The sequence below is a fragment of the Acinonyx jubatus genome, chromosome C2 (assembly GCF_027475565.1).
Source record: "Acinonyx jubatus isolate Ajub_Pintada_27869175 chromosome C2, VMU_Ajub_asm_v1.0, whole genome shotgun sequence".
NCBI classification, from domain to species: domain Eukaryota; kingdom Metazoa; phylum Chordata; class Mammalia; order Carnivora; family Felidae; genus Acinonyx; species Acinonyx jubatus.
Window position 1 is genome coordinate 93185340 of NC_069384.1, and position 18821 is coordinate 93204160.

General features: G+C 42.1%; 1 long non-coding RNA gene across 2 annotated transcripts in view; it reads right to left on the bottom strand.

Annotated features, from left to right (window-relative positions):
- The window catches only part of LOC113599769 (uncharacterized), a 58106-nt gene extending 42049 nt beyond the window's left edge, over positions 1 to 16057 (bottom strand). The window contains exons 1-2 of one of the 2 annotated variants that reach the window (XR_008297823.1): positions 15837 to 16057; positions 518 to 619 (exon numbers count right to left, since the gene is read on the bottom strand). This is a non-coding gene — a long non-coding RNA (uncharacterized LOC113599769). Of the gene's footprint in view, positions 1 to 517; positions 620 to 4979; positions 5125 to 15836 lie in introns of those variants that run through there. The other variant, XR_003420662.2, reaches the window with a different exon arrangement.
- Between the last annotated feature and the right edge of the window lie 2764 nt (positions 16058 to 18821).

The window sequence follows — 18821 nt, forward strand, 5'->3', positions numbered from 1 at the left end:
CTTAACAGAATCGAAATTAAAAGGTTTAGTAATTATGTTAGATGACAGAAATATTTTTCAGAGCTGCGTGTGACATATTTAAGAATGAAGTATCATATTCTTTTAAAAGATACAGTTAAATATATAAACTTATAGAAAAAGAGTACATATCACAGAATGAACCTAGGTGGAGAGTATATGAAGACTAATGCTTTTTCAACTTTCCATATGTTTGAAAGCTTTTATAATAAAAAGTTGGGGAGATAATAAGTAAAAGATTCATTTTGGAATAACATGACCATTATGTAAAGTGTTTATAAGTACCTATCTAAGTATATGTGGTTCCCTTTGGGAATGAAACTGAGATTGGGGGCTATCATAGAGAAGATTTTAGCTTTGTCTCTAATGTGTCAGATTTTTTTAAGACTGCCTTTGTGTATTATCTTGAAAAGAAACAAGTTTTCATGGGCAAATGGTGTTCAAGATACATGGTGTCAGAACCACACAAGTCCACGTCTTACTGACTTCAGAGTAATACCTCAAGTCTAGGATTCCATTAGGTCCTTTTTGCCAGCACTTAAGACAAGTACACCTATGTCTGTTGCAAGATCCAATAGAGGACGTCTAATGGTGCTTTAGGCTAAAAAGAAGAAAATCCTACTGTCAGAATACGAAGCCTTCAGCCATGCAAGAGGCCATAGTCTTTTTTCTGAGCTTCAGGAACAGGCATGACTCCTTGTGTGCCTGTTTGTTAACATATGCTTTTATGAAAGAATCCTGTTTGAGATTCCTTTAGCTATAGCATACCACCCAGTAGGAAGGTTGTGGGGGAAACCTATAGCTCTCACGAACTCCAGTCATGGGAGGCTAGCAATGTCCACCAACACAGAACCTACTTGAAAGACCAAGTTGGTTTAAAGTAATACACCACCTAATCTTAATGTTTAAAAAAAAATATTATTGAATCCAGGTAATAACGGAGAAAGAAGAACACCATGCTTCCTTTTCCTGCTTTATTCTCTTAACCACTTTCTCCTCTCCCTCCTTTATTCAGAATATATGTTCAATCCAAAGTTTTCATTACTTTTTTTCATAATTTCTCACTTAAAGCTCTGTGCTTTCATTCTGTTTAGCCCATGATGCAGATAGTTCAGTAGCATTTATGACTGCAATTATTAGGAGTTTGGGTGTTGGCATAAATGATTCTTGTCTGCTAGAATCTATCCAGTTTGAATATGGAGCTGTAAAGAAAAGCCTAAAAAGAGATTTTCCAGGGGTGATGGTGGTGTGAAAATGTGCAGCAAGGTGTTATGATTTCAAATTATAAAGATCCCAGTAAAAATACACAGCATAAAGTTACTGCTCGAACCTCTTATGCTTTGTTTTTTCTAAGTCAAACTTAGAAATTCAGACTTGCCAACGTACTGAGAGGTCCAATGTCAGCTGTTATTAAGAAGATCCCTCCCTCTACCTAGAGCCATTTTTAAAAAATGTTTATTTTTGAAAGAGAGAGAGATAAAGAGTGTGATCCGGGGAGGGGCAGAGAGAGAGGCAGACACAGAATCCTAAGAAGGCTCCAGGCTCCGAGCTGTCAGCACAGAGCCCGGTGCAGGGCTCGAACCCACAAACTGTGAGATCATGACCTGAGCTGAAGTTGGACGCTTAACTGACTGAGCCACCCAGGCACCCCCCGAGGGCCATTTATGAAACCCATGAACCTCAGTCCAGAAAACTTGGGGACAGTCCTCTCATCTTGAGAACTTTGTAGCTGTTTTTGCCATGTGTGCTGTATGGTCTTCCTGTTCCACTAGTGATAGGTAACTATTGGCCCTCCTTCCAAACCTGAGCAAGAGGAGTTTTGACTGCATCTCCCAATGCCATTGTGGTGGCTGGTTCCAGGAACGACCCCCAATGAATCACATCTCCTCTATTTATGCCCTTCTGTAGATCCCTCCCATATTGACTCCAGTTTTTTCCAGAGGACTTGCTTTGGCCAATGCGATATTCACAAATGTGATGCAAGCTTGAAAATAACTTGCACACCAAGGCTTGTTCTCTCTTGTTACTGTGGGACTGCCATGTGAAGAAGCCCAGGTCATTCTACTAGAGGAGGAGACCATGTGGAGCCATGTCAAGCTGAGACCTCCTAGACTAATATGCTCCCAACCAACCTGTCAGCTATCTGTAATCACATGAGTGACCTCAAGTGTCATCAGCAGAATGGCCCTGCTAAACCTAGCCCAAACTACTGGCCTATGGAATCATGAGGAAATAATTTTTTTTAAATGTTGTTTCAGCCCCTATGTTTTGAGATGGTTTGCATGACAACGGTTTGTAGGATGGCCCCTATGATTCCTGATCCCAGGTGTTCGCATCTTTTTTAATTTTTTTTTCAACGTTTTATTTATTTTTGGGACAGAGAGAGACAGAGCATGAACAGGGGAGGGGCAGAGAGAGAGGGAGACACAGAATCGGAAACAGGCTCCAGGCTCTGAGCCATCAGCCCAGAGCCCGACGCGGGGCTCGAACTCACGGACCGCGAGATCGTGACCTGGCTGAAGTAGGACGCTTAACCGACTGCGCCACCCAGGCGCCCCAGTTCACATCTTTAAGTGTAGGCAGGACCTGTGACTTGCTTCTGGACAATAGGATATGGCAAAGGTGAAGGGATTTTGCAGATATAATTAAGGTCAGTTGATTTTGAGTTAATCAGAAGAGAGAGTATCCTGGGTGACCTTGACTTAATCAAGTGAAAGTCCTTAAAGCAGGAACTAGGTTTTCTCTGAGTCCAGTGACTCTTCCTCTGTTATTATACAAACAAGCCATCATGAGTTCTGTAGATGCAAGAAAATGAATCCTGCCAGCAACCTGAATGAATTTGGAAGCAGATTTTTTTTCCCCCAGACAAGCCTTTGTATGAAAATGCAGCCCAGCTGATACCTTGATTACAGCCTTGTGTGACCCTCAGCAGAGGCCCAGCTGAGCCATACCCAGACTCCTAACTCAGAGAAATTGGGAGATAATACATGTGTGCTGATTAAGCCACTACATTTGTAGTCATTTTTCATGAGGCAATAGAAAGCTAATAAAATTTGTTACTTGGCAGTGTATAACCTATACAGCCACATTACCAAGCATTCTGTCCCTTTGCATCCATATGCTAACCCTTTAAAAAGTCTGTCACCTTCTAGAGCATAAATCCAGTGACTGGCCCAGTATTAATACTGAAAGTCTTATGTCCTGGGAAATCCCTCAGTTCAAAGCAACTGGATGTCACCAGATGGTAGGTCAGAACCACATGCAGACAGCCATCTACATCTTTCCTCCCTTCAAGAGAAGCTAAAGTTCTTTTTCTGAAGATCATGCCCATCTCCTCTTTAGCGTCTATCTTCAGCTCTCAGTGAGACATTGACTTAATCCCCTTCAAGGAGGTAGAACGCTGTTATTTCCTGGCAGGAAAATAAAGTAGTGGGGGCACATAGTGGTAGGGAGTGGAATAAGTTACATGTTAGGAGCACAGACATTTTTGAAGTACAAAATTCCTGGTTGGCAGCGGAAGAAAGACTGTTCACTAGAGAGTTCTAAGCAGTTCTAAAAAGTTGGAATATACTAGGTGATTTTTGTCTTCATTCCTTTCTTTATAATTCATCTTGCTCAGGCAGAGATAAGGATTCAGGAAGGAAAGCCAGCATGAAGGAAGGGCTCCCTGCTACTTATGATTGGCAGACTCAGACCCATACAACTCTCCCATCTCATTCTCAGTGAGCCTCATTCCAAACTAGCCCGGAGCTCTAGCCAGGCAAAGCTAGTAGCACCTACCCAAATGCCCCCAGCCAGGTACTGGGGCCCAGAGCGTCTCTTCAGGCCCTGGTCCTACCTGCTGTTCTGGCATGTTCCAGCTGTTCCAGTCTGGTTCTGACTCTATTGCCTCTTATTGGTGTCTTTCTGTCCAGTCCCTTCACACTGGTGCTTAGGACTGCCTCATATCTCTGCTGTCTACCGGCCCACTTCAACCTCATACCCAACTCAGGCTTCTGGAATTCCAGCCTGGAATCTGAGCCCTAGCCCTCCATTTATCCAAGATGGAGTAAACATGTATGAAATAGAAAACTTGGAATTGTTGGTCTCAAAACAATTAGGAACAAAATTCCAGCGTGGACCTGACCCCAAGCTTTGTCCCAATTCCTGTGTCCAGTCAGCTCCATCATGGATTCCCTGGGCTGCCACCATGGCTCTGACACCTGCTCCGCTCTTACTTTAAGCCAGAAACCTTTTGCCAGCTCTTAGATGTACCAGGGTTATTCAAGAAGGCTGACAAATGAGAATTCATGCTGCACAAAACCCAACTAGATTTGAAAAGAGAGGATTTCAAGGAGAGACACAGAAAACTGACAAGTCTTCTAGCATTTGGGGAGGAAGGGTGTGAAAAGAGGAGTGTCTTCAGAGTGGGCTGCATGAGGTAGAATTAGTTATCTAACGTTTATTTATTTTTGAGACAGAGCATGAATAGGGGAGGGTCAGAGAGAGAGGGAGACACAGAATCTGAAACAGGCTTCAGGCTCTGAACAGTCAGCACAGAGCCCGACGCGGGGCTCGAACTCACAGACCGCGAGATCGTGACCTGAGCCGAAGTTGGACGCTTAACCAACTGAGCCACCCAGGTGCCCCTAGAATTAGTTATCTAAACAAAAGTCCAAGCACACTTGTCCCCAACCCCTATCCTACATAAATCTGTACAGAAATTGTTTTCTCAGTTCTCGAATGGCCCAACTATCAATTTTTGATATAGGAAACACTCAGGTTTCTGTTGAAAATTTAACTTTCTATTATCCATACAGAATAAATGTGAAGATGAAGATCTGATAGTTCTCAGATTAATAGTCTCTCAGCTTTTCTGTCAACTAGCCCTATAAAATAGCCATTTATATCAGTAACTTAGTGTCACAATAATGCTGCTTGACAGCTTCAAAATCCTACGGCTTTGAACAATGATTACTTACTCTTGCTTGTACGTCTGTGGGTTGGCCGGGGAGTAGCTAATCTAGACTGAGTGTGCGTCCAGACCTGCTTCATGTGTCTCTCTTCCTCCTACTTGGGCCACTGGGCTGGCCACAACATTTTCTTCTCATGACAACGGCAGAGGCACAATAGGGCACCGAAAGCACAAATGCTTCCTAAATACTAAGCGGAACTGGCATGTGGCCACCCTGCCCACAATCCATTGGCTGCAGCAAACCTCATGTTCCAACCCAACACCCATGCCTCTAGTGAGAATTGCAAAGTCACAGGGCAAAGGGTGTGGCTACAAGGCGACAGAAACTGGTGCCAATAAGTCAATGTGCCAAAATAACCTGCTAGGATTGCTATCCTCCATACGTGTATTTCACCAAGTCGATACTGTCTGATGTTTCCCTAAGTAGGCCTATAGCATATCTGTGTTTATTTCTGTGCCTGACTGAACTGTGTTCTTCTGGTGTCAGATAAGTGCATCCAATGGCTTTCCCTCCTCAGATTTTGGCTTATTCAGCAAAAAGATTTCTGGAACGCATGGTTACTTTGGCCTCTCAAATTTACACTCCAGTGAATATAAAGGTGTGTGCAGCTCACGGAAGTCTCACCTGCCCTGCCCCACATGAAATAAGAGTCTTCAAATTTTCTTGGAGGAAAGTCCCTTGATTTAGCCATTTTTGAGTATGCTGCTTTATCATTTTAAAGATTATGGTTTTGTTGAATTTTGGACATATTTCCTGCTACAGAATATGTATTTCATTCCTTTGTTTTCCCAGAGACTTAATATGGCTCTGGCCATGTTTTCCTAACTACAGATCAGGTGCACAGTCTACAAGGGGAGGGACAGCAAAAAGGACTATTTTAAAACTGGCACTTACTGCATTTGACATATTGCCTATTACTGAGAATTTGTATTCTTCATATTTCCCCTCACAGGGTATTAAATTTTGATTAAACCCAAGAACCTCTGACTGGTTTCCATAAATAGAAAAAAACTCTGTAGAGCCTTAGCAATGTTTTTATATGCAAAATGAGTTGCTAACTTATCATGTTAATTGTTCCGGTATTTATCCCCCTAAGTCCTAAGCACTCCCTTCAGATTTTCACTACATCTTCCTACCAGCCTATGGCATTCTGGGTGATAAGCAATATTTTTTTAATGAGGTTCCACTTCCACAAACATTGTATTACCTCTAAAATAAATTTATACCTCTGTTTGCCTGGATCTCAAGCCAGAAACATCCAATGAAAGCACATGAAACATTCGCTGGAGTAAACAGCAGTCAGTGTCATTATTTCTGGGTATCTAGAGCACAATCCAACCCTACAAAAATAACATCAGTACTCACTGTGTGCCAGGCTCTGTGCTAAGATTTGGAAAGACTTGGAAGATTTACATTCACCATCTTAACGAGTCTTCACATGGATATCTTCACGATGAGGAAGGATTATAATGGAACCCCCAACCTCAGATGCATTAACAAAGTCTGTATCTGTTACATATTGCATTGACTCAACAAGAAAAAATTTCTTACGAATGGTGTTTGAAGGGTGCCTGGCTGGCTCTATGGGAAAAGCAAGCAACTCATGATCTTGGGGTAATAAATTTAAGCCCCATGTTGGGCATAGAGCTTACTTAACAACAACAACAACAACAACAACAACAACAACAACAACAACAAAGACTGTCTTTGAATCCTGTTAATCCATCAAAGCAAATCTTCAATTATTTCCCTACACTTTGTTTTTCCAAGAGTATATTCCCAAGAGCCCCTTGGTTCCTGGGTGTGTGTGTGTGTGTGTGTGTGTGTGTGCATGTATTGAACGTGAGACCCAAATGTCTTTCTCTTGGGCATCTCCAGAGAGTTTATCCTAATTTTCCCCCAATACACATAGTTTATGTAATCAATCTCCTACTACACATTTTATTCAATTCCTTTTTTAAATTTTTTTATTACAAAAATGTTTAAACATTTATTCATTTTTGAGAGATGGAGAGAGAGACAGAGTATGAGTGGGGAAGGGGCAGAGAGAGAGGGGAGACACAGACTCTGAAGCAGGCTCCAGGCTCTGAGCTGTCAGCACAGAGCCTGACGCAGGGCTTGAACCCACAAACCATGAGATGGTGACCTGAGCCCAAGCTGGATGCTTAACTGAGCCACCCAGGTGTCCCCACAACCCTTTTAAGTAACGAAAGACTCTTGCTTAAAAAGATGACTTTCACACAAATGTTATTCATAATAGAAGAAACTAGAAATGACCTTATATGTCCACCAACTGGTTAATGGACAAGTAAAATGTGGTCTATTGATACAATAGAACACTATTCAGCAATAAGAAGGAATGAAATCCTGATAAAGGCTGAGCCTGGATAAGCCTCAAACAGATCATGCTAAGTGGAAGAAGCCAACTGCAAAAGAGCACGTGTTGTATCTATGGAATCTCCAGGAATGGCAAATTTATGGAGACAGAAAGCAGAGTGGTGATTGCCTGGGGCAGGGGTGAGAAGGGGGATTCAGTGTGAAAGAGGCTGGAGGGATCTTGCTGTGCTAATGAAAATGTTCCAAAACTGCATTATAGTGATGGCTGCACAGCTCAGTAAATTTACTAAAAAATTATTGACTTGTGTATATTTAAAATTAGTGAATTTCATGGTATGTAAATTATACTCAAATACCATTGCTAAAAAAAAATTAATTCATGGAGAATGCTTGGTCACATGAAAAATTGGTCAAATTCTTTGTACAGTAAGCTGCTGAGAGATTAATTTCTTCATCCATACAATGAATATAGGAAATCCTATCTCGAAGAAAATTAACTAAATATCAAATGAGATATTAAGATGCAAATGCCTTGAAAACTGCACAATGGTTAACAGAGGAAAGATTCTTGTGACTCAGCGGTGGGCGGGAATTATTTCATTCTCTCCTCTAGGTGGTGCTAGAATCTAAAAATGAGCAGGCCCCTGGTAGACACGGAGGCTTGGCACAAAATTACCTTTCCCTTTAAGGTTACATCTCTGAAGGGAATTTTTAGTCCCAGCGTCCTTGAGTCTGGAGCCTTCCCCGAATTATTCTTAGGATAATAGAAATCCAACGTCAGTGCTTCTTACCACTCACAAACTTTCAGTTGCGTATTCCATGTTATAGGTTTCCCTCTTTGTACTGTGGAATTATTCCTATGCCTGAACCACGTTCATCTTCCCTTTCTTTTCATTTTCATGGGAACCATTTCTTTTCGTTTTCATGGAAACTTCCGTTTTCATAATAGCTGCACACACTGATTCGATTGCATTTTCAGTTCTCTCAGTACTTTAATATTTAATTAAATAGTTAATATTTAGTAATTTGAAATGTAATTAGTGTAATCAATTCATCAAACCATTTGTAAAGTGTCTCAAAACCTACACCTAGCACACAAGGCCACAACAATGAAGAAATGCGACCGAGAGCCTGTGCTGGAAGCATGTGTTGGTGGCAGGAACAGCTGATGTGCTATTTGTTACTTTGCTGAGTTCCATGTGGCTTTATATATGAGAAAGTTCAAGCTTTGATAGTTGTAAGGTGACCTTCTGTAGCAGGTTCAGGACTCAATATGAGTTCTACCCCCTATCTCTCTTTTAAAAAAAATAGGTTTATAGATTATCTTTTTGCTCTTCATCTGATGGTTTCTAAAAGCATTTGGATCAAGGAGGAGAGCTAAGAGCTCACAGCCTAAGGCACTGGGCAGCAAGGGCACACGGTGCTGTTATCTGAACCCATGTACAACTGTTTTACTCAGTTCTGATGGGTGCAGGGCTGGTCCTTTAAGGAGATATGAAAGCTGAAGCCTGCACCCCATGATGTGTCTTGCAAAAGAAAGAATACGGAAGCAGCATAAAAACATATACACAGGAGCTATGCAAACAGACAGCTCACTACCAAAAATTCCTCACTGGCAAAACTACTTTCTCACAAGGGGAAGGGTTTGAAAAACAGCTCTTGCCTCTTGGAGCCCTCTCTTTGGTGGAAACAAATCAGCTTTTAAAATACAATACCATACAAGCTTTAAAAAGTGGTATTTAAGCAGCATTGAAATAGCCTACGAGAAATTAATGCAAAATCAATTCAGGCACACAATTTACATCTGCTGCGTTACCCAGAATGGCTCTCTTCTATAACTGGAAATCTATGGACCTAATTCTGGGATGACTGGAAGGAGTTTTATGTCTTCTGGGATGTAGCTGTGCAATCTGTCACTGGGAGGGAAAATCTGTAACCCTTTAAGGATAGCAGAACCTGGGGCCCTATTGTGAGGAAATGCACATTTAAAAATAACACTCAATGAAATAAGTGTTTCTCATGGGTCTAGGCCTTTAAAGCCCCGCCCTCTGCCCAAACCTGCAGTCTTTCCATACTCAGCAGGCTTTGTGTTTCCTAAATATAGTTCATAGCAAACAATGAGCTGCTCCTGCTTTGAAGGTTGACAGTAAATGCTCAGAAGAGACACAGCCAAGCTCATGGCCGTGCTGGAGCTGGGAATCCAGCTTCTCCCTGAATCACTGGGCACCTCAAGGCTTTCCCCTCCAGGTTTTCTCATTCTTCCAGTGGACGTGATGCTGATCAATTTGGTCAAAACCATTGTAGGTTACTGATGCACAAAGTAGGTTTAAAGTTCCAAGTTTTGAAATTAATTGTACTGAAAAAAACCACGAAGTAGCATCAGAGGGGTGGGAGGGGTATGGGAAACAGGGTGGTTTCTGAAAGTAAAACTAGAGTTGCAAGAAAAATTAGTTTCCAGGAAGCGGAAGTTGGTAAGAGTGTCAAATGCCACAGAGAGGAGTTACATGAGGTCTCCGGCCTTCAGGACAGCGTTGTTCACCTTGGGCAGCATTTCACGAAGCTGGAAGGGAAACCCTGAGTTGAGTAGATGAACAGAAAGTGGGTGCCCACTTGCCACCTTCTCCTGAGAGCAGAAATGGGAGGGTTATTGCTGCATGAAAGCATTAAATAAGAGAGAGATTTTTTTTTTCATATTACAAAGGACTTTTTATGACCTTGAATGCCTCTATCCAGTGCTGACATCAATTCCTAGACATCAGACTAGGAATTCTAATCCTGCCCAAGGCACCATCCTTCTCTGAATGGCTCACAGTAGGGTTTCAGTAAATGTTTGTGGAAGGAAGCAAGGCTACACTCTTGAGAACTGTCTATATGCAGCTTGTATTGAGAGCAGACATCCTTTTTAACCATAATGAAAAATGTCCACTCTTTTGTTATGTAAAGTTTTGCAGTACTTAGTTGTATGACCTCAGACAAAGTAATGGACCTTCTCTGGACCTCAGTTCTTCATGTATGAAAGTCTAAAGTGCATGGCTCATGTATAAGAGTGCATGGCTCAGAGTAAGCAGATTGTACTGTTTGCTATTGTTGTTATAACTATTATATATAACTATTATTATAACTAAATATAACTGTTTGTCATCCTGGAAGAAAGGGAAGGCATGAAACATCTGTACTATGCATCCAAGTCACTCAGAATATTTTCGTACAAGGGGAAAGGCATGAAAAACAGCTCTTGCCTTCTAAAGTCCTCCCTTTGGTAGAAACAAAATGGTTTTTAAAATACAATCCTGTAGAAGTTCTTTATAAAAATATCAAGTATAATTCCAAAAAAAGTTCATAAAAAAAATCAAAAAACCCCTCATCACCAAGAGTAAACCTTAACGTAAATGACGGACTTTGGGTGATTGTGATGTGTCTATGTGGGTTCATCAACAGTAACAAATGTACCCTCTATACTGCTGATGGCAGCAGGTTGTGCCTGTGTGGAGGTAGGGGTGTATGAAAAATCTCTGGGCCTTCTGCTCAATTTCGCTACGAATCTAAAACTCTTCTAAAAAGAAGAGTCTCAAAAACAAGTTGTGGATGGGGATGCCTGGATGACTCAGTTGGTTAAGTATCCGACTTCGACTGAGGTCATGATCTCACAGTTCACGAGTTTGAGCCCCATGTCAGGTTCTGTGCTGACAGCACGGAGCCTGCTTGAGACTCTTTCCCTCTCTCTCTCAAAATAAATAACCTTAAAAAACAATTTTAAAAATAACTCAAATGTGGGTGAAAATTACAGCATAGAGAATATAGTCAATAATATATAATAACATTATATGGTGACAGTTGGTCACTACACTTATCTATAGAATTGTAGAATCCCTATGCTTTACATGTAAAACTAATGTAACATTGTATGTCAAACTATACTTTAATAATGGAAAAAAACATTTTAAAGTCTGACAGAGATGCCCTAATTGTGTTTATGAAAGACAGGAACTGGAGTGGCTCAGTTGGTTGAGCATCTGACTTCGGCTCGAGTCATGATCTCACAGTTCGTGGGTTCGAGCCCCGTGTTAGGCTCTGTGCTGATTGCTCAAAGCCTGGAGCCTGCTTCAGATTCTGTGTCTCCATCTCTCTGCCCCTCCCCCATTCATGCTCTGTCTCTCCATCTCTCTCAAAGATGAATAAACATAGAAAGAAAGAAAGGAAGAAAGACAGGAACCAAAGCACTTTCTAGGAACATGGCTGGTCAGCCACGCCAGAGCAGCTATGACTCTGGGGGGCTAGATATCCTCTGTGTTCTGTGAAAGGCAGCCAGAGGAAGGTACAAACCCAGGACTGGGATTCTGACAGCACCTTATGAGATATATTCTGTTCATTTTCCTGCACAGTTAGGATGTGTGTGAGCACTCTGGGGGAGCTTCCAGATTAGACTTCTCTGTTACAGGCAGTGCCCAATACTCTTGTCCGTGTCCATGATGAAGTGAACTGTGGGATTTCTGAGAAAACATTCTAAAATGAGACAATATGGCAATCTTAGAGGAGTAGGCTTTGTCAATAGAGGCAGGGATGCTAAGAGGTTACTGTCCTGCCTTGAGAATTGCGCAGGCCTGGTTTGAAGTCTTTGTCTCTTCACTTAGTGTGTGATCTGGGACATGTTACCTAACTTCTGGCTCTCAGCTGGTCATCTGTCAAATAATGACAGGACCCAGCTGAAAGGGCTGATGTGAGGTTTCAGAGAGATAATGTGTGAGGCACTTTATAGTGTTTGGTGCATAATGACTTTTTTCTTTTCTTAATTTTTAGAGGGGAAGAGAGAAAGAGAGCATGCATGAGCACATGAGCAGGGGAAAGGCAGAGTGAGAGAGAATGAGAGAGAGAGAGAGAGAGAGAGAGAGAGAGAGAGAGAAACAGAGAATCCCAAGCAGGCTCCACACTCAGCATGGAGCCTGATTTGGGGCTCAGTCCCATGACTCCAGGACCAGAACCCAAGCTGAAACCAAGAGTTGGATGTTCAACCAACTGAGCCACCCAGGTGCCCATGACTTCTTTTTAATTTAAATCAGGGAATCTAACTCTTAACAGTTTTCTGCTTTTTATTCTTCATAGGAAGAAAAATTCTGTTACTACCGTTCCTGATGTTGCATCAGCTACTAGGTAGAATGGAAATTGCTTTCCTTTTTCTCACAAAGATCCAGGATTGAAGTGAGCAGGGATTAGTGATAAAATTGTTTTTCTTCTTTCTAAAGGTCAGAGCCTAAGTTCATGTTTCTCTTACTGGTTTCTCTCTGACTCATCTTAGTCCCCAAAGCAAATTATATATTTCCAGTCTTATTTTCTTTATCTGAAAAATGGGCTTTATCTAATAATTTCTCTTCCCTGCCTTGCAGCATAACCTTATGGTTTGGGGATAATGTCTAAAATGCATTCAAATGTTTTGCTTCCAATTTCCTCTTTCAGCAGATATTTTAGATTCTTTTCCATCAATAAGGAGAGGGTGGGGGCTGTATTTCTCCAGTGGTTTCGGTGGAGAACAATACCATAAAGTAGCGGTTCTAAACTCGGGCTGATATGCTTCCCAGGGGACATTTGGCAAGGTCTGGAAATGTTTTCGGTTGTCACAACTTGGGCAGAGGGTGCTACCGATGTCTAGTGGGTAGGAGGCAAGGAACACTGTGTTACATCCTACAATGCAGAGGACAGCGCCCTGCAACAAAGAATCATCTGGCTCCAAAGGCCAGTAGTGCCAAGGTTGGGAACCCCTGCTGTAAATGGTCTCAACATGTTAGCTTTTCTCATTGCTTTTTCTTTTTCCTTTTATGTTGCTATTGTTGGTCTGTCCTCTCCCTCTCCCCTTAAGTAAACGTGCCTTCTCTTTGTCCCATTAATCCTTCTGTTCCTTCCCCCTCCTACCAGCAAATCTTTTTTCATTCTCTCTTTCTACCATTTAGTGTATCATGATCCTCCAAAGTTCCCAGTCCTTGGAAAATATTCAAAGTTGCTTTTCCAGCCAGGTCACGATTAACCGTGTGCCCTAGGGCGGGTCCTGTCACTTCTCTGGGCCTCAGCTTCCTCCCTGTAAATAGACATAGGACTGAGTGTCTTTGACAACTGTCTTGGCAATTCAAATGCCTAACAATCTTACAAGAAAGTCTTAGTGTAAGAGTCCTTACAAGAAAATTAAGAGTTTATCGCTATATAATGAAAAAGGTGTTGATGCACTTGCGTGAGTATGTGGAAATACAATCCTTCCAAGGCAATTAGGGGCAAGATAAAATCAGCAGGTGACTAATTTTCAAAGATATGTATGGGGAAGTTACGCTAAAAAGATATTGATTGTAGCATTATTGTAATAATAAAAAGTTGGAAACAACAAATAGCCAACAACTGGGGACTGAGACAAAAATGTATGATATATTTATATGATAAAATACTATGCAGCTGTTAAAAATAATACTGTGGGGGCACCTGGGTGGCTCAGTCGGTTGAGCATTTGACTTTGACTCGAGTTATGATCTCGCAGTTCATGAATTTGAGCCCCGCATCAGGCTCTGCAATGTCAGCACAGAGCTCACTTTGGATTCTCTGTCCCACTCTCTCTGCTCCTCCCCACTTATGCTCGCTCTCTCTCTCAAAAACAAACATTAACAAAATAACAATACAGTTTTTTTTTAACAACATGGAAAATGCTTAAATACAGGTCACAAATTGTATATAGTTTATATTCACATAGAACTTTTTTTGTTTTAATTCCAGTATAGTTAACATACAGTTTTATATTAGCTTTTATATTCATTAGTTTATATTCATTAGTGTTTATATTTTTGTAAATATATTATATTTTATATTATTTTATTGAATATTTTATATTCATTAGTTTATATTCACATTTAGTAAAAGAGAGCACCATTTTCTATACTGGATATATTTTTTTAATTAAATAATTTTGTCTTTTCTTACTTCAAAAGTAATACATGGTTACTTGTAAATAATTTTTAAAAACTCAGATAAGAAAAAGGGAAAAAAGTTATCTGTACCACCAGAGTCACCCCTGAGACATCTTTCTAGTCTTTGATTCATTCTAGTTTTTTTAAAAGAAATTAATGTTTATTTTTCAGAGACAGAGAGAGATAGCACGAGTAGGGGAGGGGCAGAGAGAGAGGTAGACACAGAATCCGAAGCAGGCTCCAGACTCTGAGCTGTCAGCACAGAGCCCGACATGGGGCTCAAACCCACAAACTGCGAGATCATGACCTGAGCTGAAGTTGGACACTTAACCAACTGAGCCACCCAAGCACCCCACGTTGGGCTGTCATTCTATTTTTTAACTGACAGCGGGGTTATCCTGCTCTTGTGGCTTGCCTTGCCATCCCTTGTCATTACAGAGCGTTCTGCAGAGGTACTTATGTTACTTGTGTAGTATTCCTTTGTATCCGTACTGGATCTATTTTGGAGGAAAGGAAATAAACTTTACAAAAAATTTAATTAAAAAACTTTTTAAGTTTATTTATTTATTTTGAGAGAGAGAGTACACCAAGTGGGAGAGGAACAGAGAAAGGGAGAGAGAGAATCCCAAGCAGGCTCCACATTGTCAGTGCAGAGGCTCAAAGTCACGAACCGTGACTTCATTTTTAAAGTTTATTTCCTGGGGCGCCTGAGTGGCTCGATCAGTTGAGCATCCAACTTTTGATTTTGGCTCAGGTCATGATTCCACGGTCATGAGACAGAGCCCTGCATCAGGCTCTGCACTGCTTGAGTTTCATTCTGTCTGTCTGTCTGTCTGTCTGTCTCTCTCTCTCTGTCTCTCCCCACACACACTTCTGCCCCTCTCCTTCTCTCACATGCTCTCTCTCTGTCTCAAATTAAAAAAAGAAAGAAAAATAGAAGAAAAGAAAAATGAAAGAAAGAAAGAAAGAAAGAAAGAAAGAAAGAAAGAAAGAAAGAAAGAGAGAGAGAGAGAGAGAAAGAAAGAAAGAAAGGGAGGGAGGGAGGGAGGAAGGGTGCCGATTCACATCTAGGGACCTGATGGACCTGAATTATTGGTGTTCCCCTTCATTACTCATCACTTGGAAGGTATGTCAAGTGGAGGCTTGGCTCAGGTCAGGCTTGTTCGTTCCTATCACAAAATCCTAAAATGGCAAGTGGGGTCATTTAGTGAAGCCATTTAGTGAAACCCCTTGCTTTCTCTCTCTCTCCCTCGCCACTAAACGGATAGGTAGGGCCCTAACCTTCTGGTGTCCTTGGTGTGACCAGCCCAGAGCAGGGGAACCACATCTGTAACATTTCATTCTCCTCCAGCCCTCCTCCAACTAACTCATCTGGCTGAAATGACGGAGCCGCCTGTTTCCCAAACCCTTTCTCCCAGGGTGGGGGTGTGGGGCCTCAGGCTCTCTTATTTGTCATCAAGTTCCCGTGAAACAGGGCTCAGTGAGACGTCCTTCCCCCTGTGATTCACTGTCCAGTCTACATTCTGCTTTCCTGTCTGGGGATGTTGTGACATCAGATTTATCTGGTTAAAGGAAAAATAATGCTTACCCGCTCATTTCTTTCCCAGGCACTCTTAAAGTCTTGTAAGGTTCACAGGGGTCTCACTGTGAGGATCAAAGCCTCAAGAGGCCCTAAGGGATACTGCTCTGGCCAAGACCTGCCCGGCCTGAACAAAATTTTAAAGGAGACAAAACTTTCCTTTTTTTCCAGCAACTCCTCCCTCTGTGTCCTTGTGTCATCGCAGATATCCCTTCCCTGTCCTTCGCCGTGCTCTCCCAGCAGACCAAAGATACCCAACAAATTGGTTTTCCCATATGTTTTAGGGAGTCAACATGCTGGCATTTGCAAAGAGAGCTACGCTGTCGTGAGGCTTAATCCAAAGGTGTGACCAGGTCACTGTGGGGCCTCCGGTCTCTGAGGGTGCTTCTAAGGCTTTCACCACGGGCAATACCCACTTCCCTCATGCTTGCTTGCAGGGTGGGAGTAGGGGGGAAACCAAAATCTGCAGAGTGTGCTGGGCACGGTGCCAAGTGCTTCCCATGGACTTCCACACTTACTCCTCCCGGCACTGTGCGCTGGCATTGTTATCCCAAAAACACAGGGTAACGGAGACTTCACGAAGTTAAATCATTGGCGCAAGGGGCAGACTCAAGGATGTTGGTTCTACCATTATAACACTGCCTCCCCATCAGATCAGAGCCTGTATATTTTCGAAGGAAAACAAAATGCCTGAGCCCTAGATGAATGTCCTTCTGTACGCCAGCTTAGAGGTGAATACAAATGTCTTTGTGTACAGTAAACATCTGTAGGCCCTTTTGCTCCAGAACATCTGGGAGGCTCTAGGTTCAAAGGACAAGTCCCCTCCAATTCACTTATACTGACTCGAATCATTGCTTCCCCTCCCCACACCCTTGTCCCTTTGCAGTTGCTTCCCCAGAGTCACAAAGGTGAGCCACAGAGGACTTGTAGCAGTGGTTCTCAAAGAATGGTCCCCAGACCAGCAACACCAGCATCCCCTGGGAACTTGCGAGGAATGCCAGTTTCTGGGGACCCATGCCAAACCGAAATCACAAATTCTGAGGATGGGGCCCATGGTCTGTAGTTTCACGAGCCCCCCAGGTGATTCTGATGTGCTGAAGCTAGAGAACCACTGACCTAAAGAATGTCATTGTCAGAAGTCCTTGGCTCCACCCCTATAACTGGTTGCTAAGCCCTGTGAATTCTGCCTCTGCCTTCTTATTTGTCTCTATCCCAGTTCGGGCCCTGTTAACTCCTGCCTCCATCATAGCAACAGCAGTCTCACCTCTCATCCCTCACCATCTTCCAGTCACTCATACCACATTATTTCTCTGCTCTGATGATGTCATGCAGCTATTGGAATAAAATCCAAAGCTTCTTAGCTTGATATTCAACATCCTCCAAAATATTCATCTAACTTTCACTTTTAATGTTGTTCCCTCCTTGCCCTTCCCTTTATGCATCCTATACTCAAGTCATACAAAGCTCCTCACTGTTTCCTACAGATCCATACTTTCTTACTTCTCTTTCTTTGCTTATGCTGTTCCTTCTGCCTGGAATTGCCTCCCACCCATTCTCACATACCTGTTTGGGTCCAGCTCAAATGTCATCTTGTCTATGAAGTCTTCTTCCATCCTTCCAACTACTTCCTTCCCTTTCTTGAACTCTCATAAAATGTATCTTTACTTCTCTTGTAGCACTGATTAAATTATATATACTATATGCTTGCTTGTGAACATGTTTGATCTCCCCACTAGAAGGTAAGGGGACAGAGCTGTGCCTTTTTTCATCTTTGCATCTTCCACAGCACCCAGAACAGTGGCAGGCTTAATACATGGTTGTTGAATGAATAAGTGAATGTTGGATCCACATAAATAAAACTGAAAGATTTTCCATCCCTTATTTGTCTAAAAATGCCTGTCAAAACCAATGATATTAGTATGTTGCTTTTCTAACAAAGTAGTGTGTATTTAATCTCCTTTCAAAACTGGGGCCAGCTAGAAAGCATGGATTATAACACAAAGTTATCAGGGATAGCAATGTCAGTATGAACCAGATCGTTCCCACAGTTATCTGGCTTGAGTTACAATATAGGAGAATGAAATTACAAATTTTGTTGCTAACCTTCACCTTGAACAACATAATGGACAGCCAAGCCCTAGTAGTTTTTCTTGCTAAGCAAAGTAAAAATAAAGCAGAAATGACTCTCAGGCCATTTCTGAGATAATTGCCAGAACCTTGGAAGTCCCCAGTAATACTGCTGGCCTGGCTTGATTCCAAAGTCGGGAAAGAGAACTTCTGCTCAGACAAAATGAGTTATGTGTAACACAATACTCTGCTCCATATGAGGTCCCCACTCATAGAAGACCCCTGTTCTGTGTGGGCTATAAAGGATGACCAAGTAAAGTTTTCAGGTCCTCAGCCATGAAGCACCAGCAGCAGTGCATTAAACAGTGAACAGAAACCAGAACAGAAAAGAAAACCCTATGGGGTGCCTGGGGGGCTCAGTGGGTTAGGCATCCAGCACCTGATTTTGGTTCAGGTCATGATCTCATGGTTTGTGGGGTCGAATGTTGGGCTTTGCACTGACAGAGTGGAGCGTGCTTGGGATTCTCTCTCTCCCCTTCTCTCTCTGCCCCTCCTCTGCTCACGCTCACTCTCTCAAAAATAAATAAACATTTTCAAAAAGAAAAGAAAAGAAACCCCTGGATCCCCAGGTTTACTTTTCATTGGGAAGGTCTATCACTGTGGAGAAGCAGAAGTGCCTGGCGTACTTCAAGATTTTGACAGGTTTTTAAATTTTCCTGAAAATCCAAGTGTTAGAGATGCAACCTCTCCTTTCATGGGTTCTGGCTTCTAGCTCGGTATGGTACCTGACTTAACAATTGCCATCTCTTGTTAAAGACTTTGTAATCTGTCTAAGCCTCACTTTTCAAGAGGGCAGTATGCCCTTTCTCCCTGACTTCTACTTGGGCAGAAGGAAGAGTTAGGGAAATGGCCCAAAGCCAAAGTCCT